The sequence below is a fragment of the Coregonus clupeaformis genome, unplaced genomic scaffold (genome assembly GCF_020615455.1).
Source record: "Coregonus clupeaformis isolate EN_2021a unplaced genomic scaffold, ASM2061545v1 scaf0280, whole genome shotgun sequence".
NCBI lineage: Eukaryota > Metazoa > Chordata > Actinopteri > Salmoniformes > Salmonidae > Coregonus > Coregonus clupeaformis.
Genome location: NW_025533735.1, coordinates 303,183 through 323,088, shown reverse-complemented (window position 1 = coordinate 323,088; position 19,906 = coordinate 303,183). Strand labels below are relative to the sequence as shown.

The 19,906-nt window shown below is 42.9% G+C and overlaps 1 pseudogene; it reads right to left on the bottom strand.

Annotated features, from left to right (window-relative positions):
* The window catches only part of LOC121555512, a 55,618-nt pseudogene extending 38,117 nt beyond the window's left edge, over positions 1–17,501 (bottom strand).
* Positions 17,502–19,906: the final 2,405 nt, after the last annotated feature.

The following is a 19,906-nucleotide window of genomic DNA, read 5'->3' as shown; positions in this document are numbered from 1 at the left end:
TCTGGAACGTGATCATCTCAACACATACAAACCCCCATGATGCTCTGCAGCACAACCCCAATATACAACAAATACATACATAAGTAAATGGACACTAAACAAAACTCATAGAGGAATTGAAATGTTCAGTTGTAGAAAGTAGGGCCATGGGATAGGGTCAGAAAGGTCAGTATGTTTGATAACTGGTTACAGAGGTGACATAACAAGCATAAGGTCCATTATAACACAGTGAAGTAGAGGTGGGAGCTAAAAGCAGACATGGACAGTGAGACGGTGTGAGGAGGTCAGGGGTGAAACACTAGATCAGGACAGGTAGAAATGGCAGGGCTGGAAATAGACACAGAGACACATTCTGATCATGGCTCAGACCTGACCTGAGACACCCAAACAGAAGATGCCATAGCAAAGTCCTGTCCAGTAGGCTATATGGGATTTCCTTTCATCAAAATCCAACACATGGAAATGTGTCCAGTGTGTGTGTGTGTGTGTGTCCAGTGTGTGTGTTTGTGTGTCCAGTATGTGTGTGTGTGTCCAGTATGTGTGTGTGTGTCCAGTGTGTGTGAGTGTGTTTGTCCAGTGTGAGTGTGTGTGTGTCCAGCGTATGTGTGTGTGTCCAGTGTGTGTGTGTGTTTGTGTGTGTCCAGTGTGTGTGAGTGTGTGTGTAAGTGTGTATGTGTGTGTGTCCAGTGTCTGTGTGTGTGTCCAGTGTGTGTGAGTGTGTGTGTCCAGTGTGTGTGTGTGTCCAGTGTGTGTGTGTGTGTGTGTGTGTGTCCTGTGTGTGTGTGTGTGTCAGGTGTGTGTGTGTCCAGTGTGTGTGTGTCCAGTGTGTATGTGTGTGGGTCCAGTGTGAGTGTGTGTGTGTGTGTGTCCAGCGTATGTGTGTGTGTCCAGTGTGTGTGTGTGTCCAGTGTGTGTGTGTCCAGTGTGTATGTGTGTGGGTCCAGTGTGAGTGTGTGTGTGTGTGTCCAGCGTATGTGTGTGTGTCCAGTGTGTGTGTGTGTGTGTGTGTGTGTGTGTGTGTGTCCAGTGTGTGTGTGTCCTGTGTGTGTGAGTGTGTGTGTGTGTGTGTCCAGTGTGTGTGTGTGTCCTGTGTGTGTGTGTCCAGTGTGTGTGTGTGTCCTGTGTGTGTTTCCTGTGTGTGTGTGTGTGTGTGTGTGTGTCCAGTGTTACCATGGTTATTATTTACAGGGACACTGAGGAGTCATCATCAACACTAAACCCTGGATAGAGGGGCTCAGTGAATGTGGTGTAGAATGTGTTCAGGTGGGTCAGTGTGTCAGAGGAGACTCTGTAGAAGGACAGAGTGCCGGCTGGCCAGTCCAGATACACTCCTACTCTGTGGGAGCTGGAGGAGGGGACGTCTATGGTAGTGGACTTATTATTGTACCTGGCAGAGTAACTGTTGTCAGAGCAGATCAGACTCCAGGACTTGTCATTGTATCCAAGCCAACAGTCATTACCCCATCCTCTCCTGCTGATTCCTTTATATGCCACTGCTATACCAGCCCCTCTCCCACTCCACTCTACCTCCCAGTAACAGCGCCCAGTCAGACCCTCTCTACACAGCACCTGAGGCCAGAACTCAAATCTCTCTGGGTGATCAGGATACGGCTGCTCCTCTCTCCTACATGTCACCTTTCTGTTCTCCTCAGACAGAGAGAGGAGTCTGTTTACTGTGTTTGGGTCCAGTGTGAGATCACAGACATCTGATGGATGAAACCAGACACAATATTAGAAATCAGCATCATTCACATTAGAATGTTAACTCACTTTTCACTAATTCATTTAATGTAGATGTTTCTAGGTATCAAAAGGAGAAGTTAAGGTAACTTGAGACTTGTTGAATGATCATATGTTATACTGTATGGTAATATAAAACACACTTATTCCCATTAATTACACACACACACACACACACACACACACACAGACAAACTGAACACACACACACATCCTGTATGCATGCATGAACACACACATCCTGAACACACACACACATCTTCATGCATGAACACACACACACATTTTCTAATGTAACAGGAACATGCCACACACACACACAGACACACACATTGTCAAAGCAACTCTTTGTAAACTTTGGTGTCCCTGATTTGTGCTTCTGTAGAACTACAGCTTATATTTAATATGACCAAGTAAGTAATGATGGTGGTCTTTGACTTTGACTTCACTTGAATTAAGACTTATTCTTAGTCATATTCTTCACAGCAGTCAACACTCACATTTTCTAGCTCCAGGTTTCATTGTGTTCTCTCCACCATGTTCCACACTGTAGTGGTAAGCAGAAGAACAGACAGTCATTGAGGGATACACCTGAACTCACACACACACACACACACACACAATGGACACACATACACACACTGGACAAACACACACACTGGACACACACACACTGGACAAACACACACACACACACACTGGACACACACCCTGGACAGACACACACACACACTGGACACACACACTGGACACACACACACACACACAATGGACACACACACACACACACACACACACACACACACACACACACACAGTCAGTATATACATTTGTCCAAGTGTGTGTGTGTGTGTGTCCAGTGTGTGTGTGTGTGTACAGTGTGTGTGTGTGTGTGTGTCCAGTGTGTGTGTCCAGTGTGTGTGTCTGTCTGTCCAGGGTGTGTGTCCAGTGTGTGTGTGTGTGTGTTTGTCCAGTGTGTGTATGTCCAGTGTGTGTGTGTGTGTGTTTGTCCAGTGTGTGTATGTGTGTCCATTGTGTGTGTGTGTGTCCAGTGTGTGTGTATGTCTAGTGTGTGTGTGTGTGTGTGTGTCTAGTGTATGTGTGTGTGTCTAGTGTGTGTGTGTTTGTCCAGTGTGTGTGTGTGTCCAGTGTATGTGTGTGTCCAGTGTTCGTGTTTGTGTGTCCAGAGTGTTTGTGTGTGTGTGTGTGTGTGTCCAGTGTGAGTAAGTCTGTGTGTTTGTGTGTGTGTCCAGTGTGTGTTTCTGTTTGTGTGTGTGTCCGGTGTGTGTCCAGTGTGTGTGTGTGTGTGTGTGTGTGTGTGTGTGTTATGTGTGTCCAGTGTGTGTCCAGTGTGTGTTTGTTTGTGTGTGTCCAGTGTGTGTTTCTGTTTGTGTGTGTGTCCGGTGTGTGTCCAGTGTGTGTGTGTGTGTTTGCGTGTGTGTGTTTGTCTAGTGTGTGTGTATGTGTGTCCAGTGTGTGTGTTTGTCCAGTGTGTGTGTGTGTGTGTGCGTCCTTTGTGTGTGTGTGTGTCCTTTGTGTGTATGTGTCCAGTGTGTGTGTTTACAGTGTGTGTGTGTGTGTGTGTCCAGTGTGTATGTGTGTCCAGTGTGTGTGTTTGTGTGTCCAGTGTGTGTACTGATACACGTGCACACACACACACACTGGACACACTGGACACACACACACACACGACACACGACAAACTGGACACACACACACACTGGACACACACAGACACACACACACACAGACACACACACACACACACACACACACACTGGACAAACACACACACTGGACACACACACTCACTGGACACACACACACACACACACACACACACACACACACACACTGGACACACACACACACACGTGAACTCACACACTTACACACACACACACACACAGTCTTTATATACCTTAGTCCAAGTGGTGGTCAGAATGTTTGTCTTAACTAGCCTGATAACTCCAACATGTCTGATATGAACATTGACATAAACCCTCTACATACTTGAGTTTCTCCAGTCTGCAGTGTGGATCCTCCAGTCCAGCAGAGAGCAGTCTGACTCCTGAGTCTCCTGGGTGATTGTAGCTCAGGTCCAGCTCTCTCAGGTGTGAGGGGTTTGACTTCAGAGCTGAGACCAGAGAAGCACAGCCTTCCTCTGTGACTAGACAGCGTGACAGCCTGCAAATAGTCAAATCATATTAAAATCACACTGCTATTCTTTGGGGGTGAAAATAGTGGCAGTATATTTTTTTCAACATATTCAGATATATCAGTGTCCTGAAACCTGACATATCTATTCATATATGAATGTTTCATTATTAGAAATGACAAATTATCAAAGTATTGCTTGTAGATAGAAAAATGTATAGTACAAATATTTGAGTAGACTGACCAGAGCAGTTTAAAAAGCAGTATCAGTCAAAAGACAGACAGTGAGGTATCAGATTTAGATTGTATTGAGTATACAGTCCACACCATATCTATTTTGACAGTGAAGCTAACATTTTAAATGTGGCTCTATACTCCAGCATTTTGGATTTGAGATCAAATGTTTCATATGATGTGACAGTATATAATATCACCTTTTATTTGAGGGTATTTTCATACATATCTGTTTCACCGTTTAGAAATGAAAGCACTTTATGTATCTAGTCCCCCATTTGACGAAGTCAAACGTATTCTGACCATTTGACTAATAGTGTATTAAAGTAGTCAAAAGTTGAGTATTTGGTTGTAAACTCGTTGGTTGCATTTGCAGTTTGTTTTGGTTGTGTTTTGGGTTATGTTTTGTCCAATAGTAACTGAATGGTGGATGATGACTGGAGTAATTTTCTGTCTAAGTGAGTAGATAACAGGTTTCTGTAGCTGTGCCACTAGAGATCCTGGTTCGAATCCAGGCTCTGTCGTAGCCGGCCGCGACCGGGAGACCCCATGGGGCGGCGCACAATTGGCCCAGCGTCGTCCAGGGTAGGGGAGGGAATGGCCGGCAGGGATGTAGTTTGGTTGGTAGAGCATGGCGTTTGCAACGCTAGGGTTGCGGGTTCGATTCCCACGGGGGGCCAGTATGAAAAAATGTAATAAAAAATAATGTATGCACTCACTAACTGTAAGTCGCTCTGGATAAGAGCGTCTGCTAAATGACTAAAATGTAAATGTTTCTAAACACTACTAAATGAATCCTAATGATGCCATGATTAAGAAAAATCATTAATAATAATGAGTGAGAAAGTTACAGAGGCTACAACAAAACATGCTAACCTCTCTGTCACGATCGTCATTCAATGAAGCGGGCCAAGGCGCAGCGTGATATGCATACATTTTTATTTGATGTACAACACAACGAACAAAACAACAAACGATTCGTGAAGTCCTACGGTGCAGACACAAACCAAACGGAACAAGATACCGCACCAAACAAATTCCAAACGGCTACCTAAGTAGGCTCCCAATCAGAGACAACGAGCTACAGCCGTCTCTGATTGGGAACCACCCTGGCCAACATAGAAATACAAAAACTAGACCCACAACCTAGAACACAAAACATAGAAACTAACACCCTGGCTCAACATACGAGAGTCCCCAGAGCCAGGGCGTGACACTCTCACCATTACCAATAACAGAGGGGATATGATCCTTGTTCCTCTGTAACTTTCTCATTCATCATCATTCACGATTCATTCATGATTATTCATAACCATGGTAGCGTCCACATGAATGTAGAAGTGTTCAGAAACATCTTCTATTCTTACTGGCAATACAAGTGAAGTGACTCCAAAATGACAGGACATTATTCACCATTCAGATTCTTTTGGGAAAAACATCATCCAAAACACAACCAAGACAAACTGCAAATGTATTCAACAAGTTTGTAGAATCACAAGCTTGATGTAATCACTGCAGGTAAGGAATATGGGACCAAATACTAAACTTATGACTACTTTAATACAATATAAGTGAATATGTCCAAATTATTACGACATATACAAATGGGAGAAATAGATACATAAAGTGCTTTCATTTCTAAACAGTAACATAGATATGTATGAAAATATCCTCAAATAAAGGTGACATTATATACTGTCGCCTAATATGAAACATTCTATCTCAAATCCAAAATGCTGGAGCATAGCACCAAATGTAAAACTGTAAGCTTCACTGTCCAAACACATATGGTGTGGACTATGTGTGCCTGGTAAACACATGTGGATCTGGTGAACAGTTATCACTTGTTGACCAACTACAGGAATACTGACATCAGAGTCTCCAGTTTACAGTGGGGATTCCCCAGTCCAGCAGAGAGCAGCTTCACTCCTGAATCCTTCAGGTCATTGTTACTCAGATCCAGCTCTCTCAGGTGTGAGGGGTTTGACTTCAGAGCTGAGGCCAGAGAAGCACAGCCTTCCTCTGTGACTAGACAGCCTGACAGCCTGCAAAGAGTCAAATCATATTAAAACCACACTGCTATTCTTTGGTGGTGAAAATAGTGGCAGTATATTTTTTTCAACATATTCAGATATATCAGTGTCCTGAAACCTGCCATATCTATTCATAAATGAATGTATCATTATTAGAAATTTTCAGATTATTGCTTCTAGATAGAAACATGTACAGTGAGGAAGAAAAAAAAAATCATAATATTGTGTGTAGAGAGAAACGTGTATAGTACAAATATTTGAGTAGACTGACCAGAGCAGTTTAAAAAGCAGTATCAGTCAAAAGACAGACAGTGAGGTATCATATTTAGATTGTATTGAGTATACAGTCCACACCATATCTATTTTGACAGAGAAGCTAACATTTTAAATGAAAGCACTTTATGTATCTAGTCCCCCCATTTGAAGAAGTCATAAGTATTCTGACCAATTCACTTATAGTGTATTAAAATAGTCAAGGTTTAGTATTTGGTCCCAAACTCGTTGGTTGCATTTGCAGTTTGTTTTGGTTGTGTTTTGGGTTATGTTTTGCCCAATAGTAACTGAATGGTGGATGATGACTGGAGTAATTTTCTGTCTAAGTGAGTAGATAACATGTTTCGAAACACTACAAAATTAATCCTTATAATGCCATGATTAATAAAACTCATGAATGAATCATGAAAAATAATGAATGAGATAGTTACAGAGGCTACAACAAAACATGCTAACCTCTCACCATTACCAATAACAGAGGGGGTATGATCCTTGTTCCTCTGTAACTTTCTCATTCATCATCATTCACGATTCATTCATGATTATTCATAATCATAGTAGCATCCACATGATCTTCTATTCTTACTGACAATACAAGTGAAGTGACTCCAAAATGACAGGACATTATTCACCATTCAGTTTCTATTAGGAAAAACATCATCCAAAACACAACCAAGACAAACTGCAAATGCATTCAACAAGTTTGTAGAAACACAAGCTTGATGTAATCACTGCAGGTAAGGAATATGGGACCAAATACTAAACTTTGGACTAAATTAATTTCTCCAAATACTTATTACTTTTTCAAATGGGAGAACTAGATACATTAAGTGCTTTCATTTCTAAACAGTACAACAGATATGTATGAAAATATCCTCAAATAAAAGGTGACATTCTGTACTGTTGCCTAATATGAAACATTATATCTCAAATCCAAAATGATGGAGCATAGCACTAAATGTAAAACTGTAAGCTTCACTGTCCAAACACATATGGTGTGGACTATGTGTGCCTGGTAAACACATGTGGATCTGGTGAACAGTTATCACTTGTTGACCAACTACAGGAATACTGACCTCAGAGTCTCCAGTTTACAGTGGGGATTCCCCAGTCCAGCAGAGAGCAGCTTCACTCCTGAATCCTTCAGGTCATTGTTACTCAGATCCAGCTCTCTCAGGTTTGAGGGGTTTGAACTGAGAGCTGAGGCCAACACTTCACAGGATGTGTCTGTGAGTTTACAGCCAGTGAGTCTGTCAACAGAGTAAATACCATGAGGGACAGGTTGTATTAAAATGTTACATTTAGCTTTCCTGCTTACACTGTTACCCCTGCACTAATAATGTGAACACTGTGTATAGATGTCTCAATGCAACAACTTTTCTGATCCGTTTGTCATTTGTTTAAGACTTTTCAGCTGATAGAAAGTTTAGTCAGCCAATGAAAATATTGTTGTTCTTACATACAGTAAAGTTTGGTCTGAGGGATAGTCACATGAGTACTTACAGAGCCAGTCAGCCAATAAAAATGCTGCTCTAACTACAATGTATTTTGGTGTGGGATATTTCCCTGAATACTTACAGAGCTTTCCTGTAGCCTCTCACAGCTGGGAGCAGTCTCCTACGACCCTCCTCTGATGTCTTGTATACCTTCGGGTCAAACACATCCAGAACCTCCTCTGATATCTGTAGCATGTAGGCCAGTGCTGAACACTGAGAATGTGTGAGGTTTTGGATCTCTTCTCTGACCTCAAGTACGCTTGGATTTCTTCCTGTACTGAATGGTCTTTCATCTCTATCAGACAGTGGAAGAGATTGATGCACCTCTCAGGGGAGATGTTCTTCCTCTGCATCACCTTAAGGGATCGGATTGTTTTCTGGACGCTGTCTGGACTGCTTTCTGTCTGTGTCACCAGACCTCGTAGGAGTTTCTGATTGGACTCCAGTGACATGCCATGAAGGAAGCGGACAAAGAGGTCCAGGTGTCCGTTCTTGCTCTCCAAGGCTTTATCCACGGTACTCTTCAGCAGCTCATGCATGGTTAGCTCTTCAGACGCAGCTCTAGACTTTCTCTTGAGGAAGGGCTTCAGTGCATCCATGTTCTTGGTTGTGTAACAATGGTACATGTAGACAGCTGAGAGAAACTCCTGAATGCTCAGATGAACAAAGCAGTACACCACTCTCTGAAATAACATAGACTCTACTTTAAAGATTTGTGTGCACACTCCTGAGTACACTGAGGCTTCTTTGACATCAATGCCACACTCTTTCAGGTCTTCTTCATAGAACATGAGATTACCCTTCTCCAGATTTTCAAACGCCAGCTTTCCCAGCTTCAGAAGAATTTCCTTATCTGACTCCATGAGCTCCTGTTGATCCATCTCATCTCTTCCATGATATTTCTGGTTCTTCAGGCTGGTCTGAATGAGCAGGAAGTGTAGTGACATCTCAGTCAGAGTCGTGGGCATATCTCTCCTCTTGTCTGTACTCAACATGTGTTCAAGGACTATTGCAGAAATCCAACAGAAGACTGGAATGTGGCACATGATGTGGAGGCTCCTTGATGTCTTTATGTGTGAGATGATTCTGCTGGCCAGGTCCTGATCGCTGAATCTCTTCCTGAAGTACTCCTCCTTCTGTGGGTCATTGAACCCTCGTACCTCTGTCACCTGGTCAACACACTTAGGGGGGATCTGATTGGTTGCTGCTGGTCGGGAGGTTATCCATAGGAGAGCAGAGGGAAGCAGATTCCCCTTGATGAGGTTTGTCAGCAGAACATCGACAGACGATGTCTGGGTGACATCAGACACCTTTTCATTGTGCTGGAAATCCAATGGAAGTCTGCTTTCATCCAAACCATCAAAGATGAACATAGCTTTACAGGCAGTGAGTTTCTTTGCATTGCCTATGTCTAGTTCTGTGTGGAAGCCATTTAAAAGTCTGAGAAGACTGTACTGGAGATCTTTAATCAAGTTCAGCTCCCGGAAAGGAAGCACAAATATGATATCCACATCTTGGTTCGCCTTCTCTTCAGCCCAGTCTAGGATGAACTTCTGCACAGAGACTGTTTTTCCGATGCCAGCGATGCCCTTCGTCAGCACAGTTCTGATGCTTCTCTCTTGGCCTGGTAAGGGTTTAAATATGTCATTGCAGTGGATTGCTGTGTCATGTGAGGTTGGTGTCCTGGATGCTGTCTCTAGCTGCCACACCTCATGTTCATTGTTAACCCCTTCACTCTCTCCCTCGGTGATGTAGAGCTCTGTGTAAATCCTGTTGAGGGGAGTTTGGTTCCCTGCTTTTTCGATGCCTTCTATCACACATTCATACCTCCTTTTCAGACTGTCTTTATGGTTTACTATAGCTCTCTGCAGGCTGTCATCCACTACAAGGGAAGAGGGAAAATGATGTGTATCAGAAACATTCATTGACAGGATGAAAAGTGGGCCTTCCACAAATACAGTAACTTCTATTATCTCATAATATTGTAGTTAACTACTGTAAATGATATTAAGGTATTGACTTGGCCCACGTGTGCAAGTGGTCTTCCTGTTTTCAGAGCCTCTTGTTTTATTGGGTTGACTCAGCTGCTGTAGTACAGGACGTGTTCTGGATCTCTTTCTACACTGAGGACAGTCATAGTCTCCTGAAGGAGCAGGTTTCTCCCAGTATCTGGTGATGCACTGTCTACAGAACCTGTGTCCACAGGTGAAAGAGACTGGATCCCTCAGCACCTGCTGACACACTGCACACCTGGACTGATCCTCTAACAGAGTAGACCATCCACTATAGAGATAAAGGAGAGAGAGAGAGAGATTGTAGATGTTAATACTGATCCTTTAACAGAGTAGACCATCCACTACAGAGATAAAGGAGAGAGAGAGATTGTAGATGTTAATACTGATCCTTTAACAGAGTAGACCATCCACTACAGAGATAAAGGAGAGAGAGATTGTAGATGTTAATACTGTTCATAGACAGACAGCTGGGAACAGAATACTCTGCTCTCTGAGTGTGGTAGTAGCCTCTGGAATGAATAACATGTCCACAGTGGTATTACTAAACTATATTAACTCAGAAGGTTGTAGAAACATGTTCACAGTGGTATTACTAAACTATATGAACTCAGAAGGTCGTAGAAACATGTCCACAGTGGTATTACTAAACTATATGAACTCAGATTGTAGAAACATGTCCACAGTGGTATTACTAAACTATATGAACTCAGAAGGTTGTAGAAACATGTCCACAGTGGTATTACTAAACTATATGAACTCAGATTGTAGAAACATGTCCACAGTGGTATTACTAAACTATATGAACTCAGATTGTAGAAACATGTCCACAGTGGTATTACTAAACTATATGAACTCAGAAGGTTGTAGAAACATGTCCACAGTGGTATTACTAAACTATATGAACTCAGAAGGTTGTAGAAACATGTCCACAGTGGTATTACTAAACTATATGAACTCAGAAGGTTGTAGAAACATGTCCACAGTGGTATTACTAAACTATATGAACTCAGAAGGTTGTAGAAACATGTCCACAGTGGTATTACTAAACTATATCAACTCAGAAGTTGATGATACGCCTGTTGCGTAGCAGCCACTGAACTGCTCTCGGACTTACTTATTGCTGTTCACTGGACCTTATGATCACTCAGCTACACAGCTGATGCCTGCTGGACTGTTCCTTTACATGGTACCCCATCCTGTTGATCTGTTTAGCCTCAGCCCAAACTTTCATCGCCATTACCAGCTGTTGTCTTAGCTCTCTCGAATAACACCTGTGATTGCTTTATGCCTCTCTCCCATGTCAATATGCCTTGCCTATTGCTGTTTCGGGTTATTTCTTATTGTACTATTTCACTGTAGATCCCCCAGCCCAGCTCAACCTGCCTTAGACAGCTCCTTTGTCCCACCCCCATACATATAGACCGGCTCAATCGGTGCCTCCAGTGATTCTATCTCTTTCATTGTTACCCAACGCTTAGGTTTACCTCCACTGTACTCATATCCTTCCATATCCTTGTCTGTACATAATGCCCTGAATCTATTCTACAACGCCCGGAAATCTGCCCCTTTTCTCTGTACCCAACGCACTGGAAGACCAGTTCTTGAAGCCTTTAGCCGTATCCTTATTCTATTCCTCCTCTGTTCCTCTGGTGATGTAGAGGCTAACCCAGGCCCTGTAGCCCTCAGTATCACTCCTGCTCCCCAGGCGCTATCATTTGTTGACTTCTGTAACTGTAAAAGCCTTGGTTTCTTGCATGTTAACATCCGAAGCCTCCTCCCTAAGTTTGAGTTATTCACTGCGTTAGCACACTCCGCCAACCCTGATGTTCTAGCAGTGTCTGAATCCTGGCCTAGGAAGGCCACCAAAGAGTCAGAAATTCCATTCCCAACTACAACATTTTCCGTCTAGATAGAACTGCCAAAGGGGGTGGGGTTGCAATCTACTGTAGAGATAGCCTGCAGAGTTTGAGCTTCTACTTCTAAAAATCCACCTTTCCAGAATTAAGTCTCTCACTGTTGCCGCTTGCTACAGACCCCCCTCAGCCCCCAGCTGTGCCCTGGACACCATATGTGAATTGATTGAACCCCATCTATCCTCAGAGTTCGTATTGCTTGGCAGCGATCACTGCCTCATTGCCTGCGTCCGTAATGGGTCCGCGGTCAAACGACCACCCCACATCACTGTCAAACGCTCCCTAAAACACTTCAGCGAGCAGGCCTTTCTAATTAACCTGGCCCGGGTATCTTGGATGGATATTGACCTCATTCTGTCAGTAGGGGATGCCTGGTTGTTCTTTAAAAGTGCTTTCCTCTCCATCTTAAATAAGCATGCCCCATTCAAAAAATTCAGAACTAAGAACAGATATAGCCCCTGGTTCACCCCAGACTTGACTGCCCTTGACCAGCACAAAAACATCCTGTGGCGTACTGCATTAGCATCGAACAGCCCCCCGCGATATGCAACTTTTCAGGGAAGTCAGGAACCAATATACACAATCAGTTAGGAAAGAAAAGGCTAGCTTTTTTCAAACAGAAATTTGCATCCTGTAGCACTAACTCCAAAAGATTTGGGACACTGTAAAGTCCATGGAGAATAAGAGCACCTCCTCCCAGCTGCCCACTGCACTGAGGCTAGGAAACACTGTAACTACCGCTAAATCTACGATAATCGAAAATTTCAACAAGCATTTTGCTACGGCTGGCCATGCTTTCCACCTGGCTACCCCTACCCCGGCCACCAGCTCTGCACCCTCCACTGCAACTTGCCCACTCCACTGCAACTTTCTTTCTAAAATTAGCCGCCAAAATTATCGCAACCCCCTATTACTAGCCTGTTCAACCTCTCTTCGTATCGTCTGAGATCCCCAGAGTTTGGAAAGCTGCCGCGGTCATCCCCCTCTTCAAAGGGGGTGACACTCTAGATCCAAACTGTTACAGACCTATATCCATCCTGCCCTGCCTTTCGAAAGTATTTGAAAGCCAAGTTAACAAACAGATCACCGACCATTTCGAATGCCACCGTACCTTCTCCGCAATGAAATCTGGTTTCCGAGCTGGTCATGGGTGCACCTCAGCCACGCTCAAGGTCCTAAGCGATATTATAACCGCGATCGATAAAAGACAGTACTGTGCAGCCGTCTTCATAGACCTGGCCAAGGCTTTCGACTCCGTCAATCACCACATTCTAATTGGCAGACTAAATAGCCTTGGTTTCTCATATACCTGCCTCGCCTGGTTCACCAACTACTTCTCAGATAGAGTTCAATGTGTCAAATCGGAGGGCCTGTTGTCTGGAACTCTGGCAGTCTCTATGGGGGTGCCACAGGGTTCACTTCTCGGGCCGACTCTATTCTCTGTGTATATCAATGATGTCGCTCTTGCTGCTGGTGACTCTCAGATCCACCTCTACGCAGACGACACCATTTTGTATACATCTGGCCCTTCATTGGACACTGTGTTAACAAACCTCCAAACAAGCTTCAATGCCATACAACACTCCTTCCATAGCCTCCAACTGCTCTTAAACGCTAGTAAAACTAAATGCATGCTCTTCAATCGAACGCTGCTTGCACAAGCCCACCCGACTAGAATCACTACTCTCGGCGGGTCTGACTTAGAATATGTGGACAACTACAAACACCTAGGTGTCTGGTTAGACCGTAAAACTCTCCTTCCAGACTCACATTAAGCATCTCCAATCCAAAGTTAAATCTAGAATCGGCTTCCTATTTCGCAACAAAGCCTCCTTCACTCATGCTGCCAAACATGCCCTCGTAAAACTGACTATCCTACTGATCCTTGACTTCGGCGATGTCATTTACAAAATAGCCTCCAACACTCTACTCAGCAAATTGTATGTAGTCTACTACAGTGCCATCCGTTTTGTCACCAAAGCCCCGTATACTACCCACCATTGTGACCTGTACGCTCTTGTTGGCTGGCCCTCACTACATATTCGTCGCCAATCCCACTGGCTCCAGGTCATCTATAAATCTCTGCTAAGCAAATCCCCACCTTATCTTAGCTCATTGGTCACCATAGCAACACCCACCCGTAGTATGCGCTCCAGCAGGTATATCTCACTGGTCATCCCCAAAAGCCAACACCTCCTTTGGCCGCCATTCCTTCCAGTTCTCTGCTGCTAATGACTGGAACGAACTGCAAAAATCTCTGAAGCTGGAGACTCTAATCTCCCTCACTAACTTCAAGCATCAGTTGTCAGAGCAGCTTACCAATCACTGCACATGTACACAGCCCATCTGAAATTAGCCCACCCAACTACCTCATCCCAATATTGTTATTTATTTTGCTCATTTGCACCCCAGTATCTCTATTTGCACATCATCTTCTGCACATCTATCACTCCAGTGTTAATACTAAATTGTAATTATTTTGCACTATGGCCTATTTATTGCCTTACCTCCATAACTTACTACATTTGCACACACTGTATATAGATTTTATATTGTATTATTGACTGTATGTTTTTGTTTATCCCATGTGTAACTCTGTGTTGTTGTTTTTATCACACTGCATTGCTTTATCTTGGCCAGGTCGCAGTTGTAAATGAGAACTTGTTCTCAACTGGCTTACCTGGTTAAATAAAGGTGAAATGAATAAAATAAAAATAAAAATGTGCAGGGGTACCAGGTAGTTGATGTTTGTTTAATATTGTTTAAGGACTATGAAAATGGAAAAAAGGATTAGCCTATGGATTATGAAAACAACAAAAATAAATGGGAAAATGGGAGAGGAGAAATGACTCACTGACCATGACCCATGAGTTCTTCTTACCTTTGTTCACTAGAAAAGTCTCCCTCTCTGAACTGTATAGGATGACCCATAGACTGGTCACTCTTCATGGACACACAGCTGGGTACAGGGGAGGCTGGTCTCTCCTGCTTGATTGGACTTCAACACAACAGAGACAAACATTACGTCTCTCATCTGCTCTGAGCTCAGATGGGGAAACAAGAGTTTTATTCTAAAACGCTATATATACATTTTCAGAAATGTTTGTAAATTAGCTTCTATTGTTTAAAGACATTATGAAAGAGATTGGTGTGTTTTTTCACTATCTAATCATGGCATGGGGTTGTTCAATGTAAGACATGTATTTGTTTAAAATCTATCACTTGATGGTTTCATTTCAGAGACAAACATTGTTTATTTTTTTGTAAAATGATATATATCTGCTTCCCTCTCAGAGAAATAAGTAGTACTGCTAGGGTTTTACATAGTAATAATATATATCTGCCTCACTCTCAGAGAAATAAGTAGTACTGCTAGGTTTTACACAGTCAAATGTGACCGACCGGCTCGATTTTATGTAGGAAAATTTGAAATTGTGTTTTTTACATTGGATAAAAGTAGAGACTCAGCTAGAAAAAGGTATATCATACACTACAGTTGAGGAACAATGGGAAAGTAATTCTGCTTTGAAAGATTATAAACTTGCAACCTCACTTTTGAGAAATTGGCCTTTAAATGTTTTGGTTCACCTACTGGAGACCTCTTCTTTATCTACAGTGGTGTTACTTTGGCAGATAATGTCACCCATCTAAATAAATAGTATATATATATATAGTTAACTAAATGTATGGTGTTTTTGGTTTATGTCAGTTTCATTGTTTGTTATGCTATAAATTGTTATGTTATGGTTGTAAGTGGTAAAATTAACTAGAAAATGTCATATTTTGAAAATCTGAGTAATTACTACATTAGTAAGGATATACTTTATTCAGTACTACTGCAGTTACTAAATTATTCCAATAGATGGTAGCATAAGACCAGGAATGACATTTCAGAAGATCAGTTTAGTTTTCTCCCTGGATACACCACCACTCCCCATCACAGTTCACTATGTTTTCAAAAACGATGCATATGTGGTATTATTTATTTATACTAAAGACAGAATATTATCATAGGCTACACTAAATAAAACACATTATTTAAACAACAATGGGAAGATTGTGTGGTTCAACAAAAAATAATTGTTCAACTATAGCAGGGATTCAATATTGTGCCTATGTTGATGTCTGATCCAAATCCCCGTCCCTACCTGCTGAGCTCCCATTCAGGGGCTACAAACTGGAAGACATCAAACTAAATGTGTAAATAAGGTGTCCAGTAGAGGTCAGTGTTTGAAAAATACTTTGCTTCGAAAAAAGCACCGGCACCAGGGAGAAATCAGTGAGATCTCTCGCATTTTGCAACACATGGTTCGAAAAAGCATGAGATCAAATGAAGCTTCGGACATCATTGATCATGTGGTTATGTTACTTCGAAACTATCCATGGCAGCGTTTCAAACACTTAAAAGACTCCCTCCCCCCTCAGCCCTCAAGTTAAGTGGACACTTCTGATGATGTATCATGACGTATGATGAGTGGACACTTCTGATGACGTATCATGACGTATGATGAGTTGACACTTCTGATGACGTATCATGACGTATGATGAGTGGACACTTCTGATGACGTATCATGACGTATAATGAGTGGACACTTCTGATGACGTATCATGACGTATGATGAGTGGACACTTCTGATGACGTATCGCGACGTATGATGAGTGGACACTTCTGATGACGTATCATGACGTATGATGAGTGGACACTTCTGATGACGTATCACGACGTATAATGAGTGGACACTTCTGATGATGTATCATGACGTATGATGAGTGGACACTTCTGATGATGTATCATGACGTATAATGAGTGGACACTTGCAGGGCAAAGGGTGAGGGAAGAATGAATTAATTTTAAATGGACCGCCCTTGCCCAGAAATGTGTCACTAGTTTGTCCCACGGTTGTGTTTTCAGTCATCATAGCGACCGTCCGTATTGTAGTGTATTTTAGAAAATACTTGATTTGCCCTAACAAAAAATGTTAATGAATTACAATCCACATAAAAATTCACAGTTCCTGTTGCTGCAGGATAATCTTTCTGCTGTGAGAAACTGGGTCAAATTAAGATATGGCATCTGTAAGTGCATTTATCTTAAGATAGCTAAGTGAGACAACCAAATATCACAGTCAAATATACAGGATACGAACATCCCATTCCAGCTAAACATTGGATATATAGCATTTTGCGAAAATAACACATTTTCATATACATCTAAATTCTATTAATTAAAAATCTGAGATCAGTAACGCTTTGAACACACCGACTGCGTTATTGCATTTTGGTACCAGAAGTACATTCATTTCCAATGGAACGCTGTGTTTGCCTTTCAGTATTGCGTTGCAGAGGCAGTTGCAGTGCGTTCTGTGTGGTGCATAAATTGGATTAATCGAACGTATGCGTCAAACTGTATGTGTATACGGCTTGACAGAAATGGTAGCAGAAAGTGAATGTTTAACTTTTGTTGCACACATATTTAGATGATGCTGCATACTATTTTGCGCAATGACGCAGTCGGTGTGTTCAAAGCGTAATATTTTAGGTACCCATAAGCAATAATTTGAAAATGTTGTGGACATAGAGTTTTGGAAATGTACTTAATAATTCTTAAACAAAACTGTAATCTCACCTCTTAGCTTTGGTGTCATGTCCACCAGAGAGACTCATTTTAGAGGCAGGGCCCCCATCCTCTCTCTCCCCAGAGAGACTCATTTTAGAGGCAGGGCCCCCCTCCTCTCTCTCCCCAGAGAGACTCATTTTAGAGGCAGGGCCCCCCTCCTCTCTCTCCCAAGAGAGACTCATTTTAGAGGCAGGGACCCCCTCCTCTCTCTCTCCAGAGAGACTCATTTTAGAGGCAGGGCCCCCCTCCTCTCTCTCCCAAGAGAGACTCATTTTAGAGGCAGGGACCCCCTCCTCTCTCTCTCCAGAGAGACTCATTTTAGACCACTGACCCCTAAACAGAGATCCAGCATGTTGGTTGTGGTGAACACAGTGACAACTCATTCTAGAATGTCAATTGTTCTCTTATTCATAATCTCTTAGAAATAAAACATTTACAAACATACATATCCAAACAGTCAGGTGAACTGTCAATCATAATAATAAGTCACTGTTTGTTAAGGTAGTTATTGACAGTGCAGCAACACAAGGCCATGTCTCACACTTATTTGTATTCATTAAAAGTAGGCTATTTATTGTCTTTCAATCTGTTCTTTTCTAAACGTATCTGAGAATGTAGACAGAAGGGCTAAAACGGGCATGATTGATCTGAGGGGAAATCATTGATACATTCATAAAGTTTTTTTTGCAACAAGTAAGAGATGTTATGTTATGTAAAGTAGGCTAGGTTATAATGTAAACTCAGCAAAAAAAGAAACGTCCCTTTTTCAGGACCCTGTCTTTCAAAGATAATTCGTAAAAATCAAAATAACTTCACATATCTTCATTGTAAAGGGTTTAAACACTGTTCTCTATGCTTGTTCAATGAACCATAAACAATTAATGAACATGCACCTGTGGAACGGTCGTTAAGACACTAACAGCTTACAGACGGTAGGCAATTAAGTTCACTGTTATGAAAACTTTGGACACTGAAGAGGCCTTTCTACTGACTCTGACAATTTATTGCCCAGGGTCCTTGCTCATCTGCGTGAACGTGCCTTAGGCATGGTGCAAGGAGGCATGAGGACTGCAGATGTGGCCAGGGCAATAAATTGCAATGTCCGTACTGTGAGACGGCTAAGACAGCGCTACAGGGAGACAGGACGGACAGCTGATCATCCTCGCAGTGGCAGACCACGTGCAACAACACCTGCACAGGACCGATACATCCGAACATGACACCTGCGGGACAGGTACAGGATGGCAACAACAACTGCCCGAGTTACACCAGGAACGCACAATCCCTCCATCACTGCTCAGACTGTCCGCAATAGGCTGAGAGAGGCTGGACTGAGGGCTTGTAGGCCTGTTGTAAGGCAGGAACACACCAGACATCACCGGCGCTTGTCGCTGGACCAGACAGGACTGGCAAAAAGTGCTCTTCACTGATGAGTCGCGGTTTTGTCTCACCAGGGGTGATGGTCGGATTCACGTTTATCGTAGAAGGAATGAGCGTTACACAAAGGCCTGTACACTGGAGCGGGATCGATTTGGAGGTGGAGGGTCCATCATGATCTGGGGCGGTGTGTCACAGCATCATCGGACTGAGCTTATTGTCATTGCAGGCAATCTCAACGCTGTGCGTTACAGGGAAGACATCCTCCTCCCTCATGTGGTACCCTTCCAGCAGGCTCATCCTGACATGACCCTCCAGCATGACAATGCCACCAGCCATACTGCTCATTTCCTGCAAGACAGGAATGTCAGTGTTCTGCCATGGCCAGCGAAGAGCCCGGATCTCAATCCCATTGAGCACGTCTGGGATCTGTTGGATAGGAGGGTGAAGGCTAGGGCTAATCCCCCCAGAAATGTCTGGGAACTTGCAGGTGCCTTGGTGGAAGAGTGGGGTAACATCTCAAATCAAATCAAATCAAATTTTATTGGTCACATGCGCCGAATACAACAGGTGCAGACATTACAGTGAAATGCTTACTTACAGCCCTTAACCAACAGTGCATTTATTTTAAACAAAAAATAAAGTAAAAATAAAACAACAACAAAAAAAGTGTTGAGAAAAAAAAGAGCAGAAGTAAAATATAGTGACAGTAGGGAGGCTATATATACAGGGGGGTACCGTTGCAGAGTCAATGTGCGGGGGCACCGGCTAGTTGAGGTAGTTGAGGTAATATGTACATGTGGGTAGAGTTAAAGTGACTATGCATAAATAATTAACAGAGTAGCAGCAGCATAAAAAGGATGGGGTGGTCCGGGTAGCCATGATTAGCTGTTCAGGAGTCTATGGCTTGGGGGTAGAAGCTGTTGAGAAGTCTTTTGGACCTAGACTTGGCACTCCGGTACCGCTTGCCGTGCGGTAGCAGAGAGAACAGTCTATGACTAGGGTGGCTGGAGTCTTTGACAATTTTGAGGGCCTTCCTCTGACACTGCC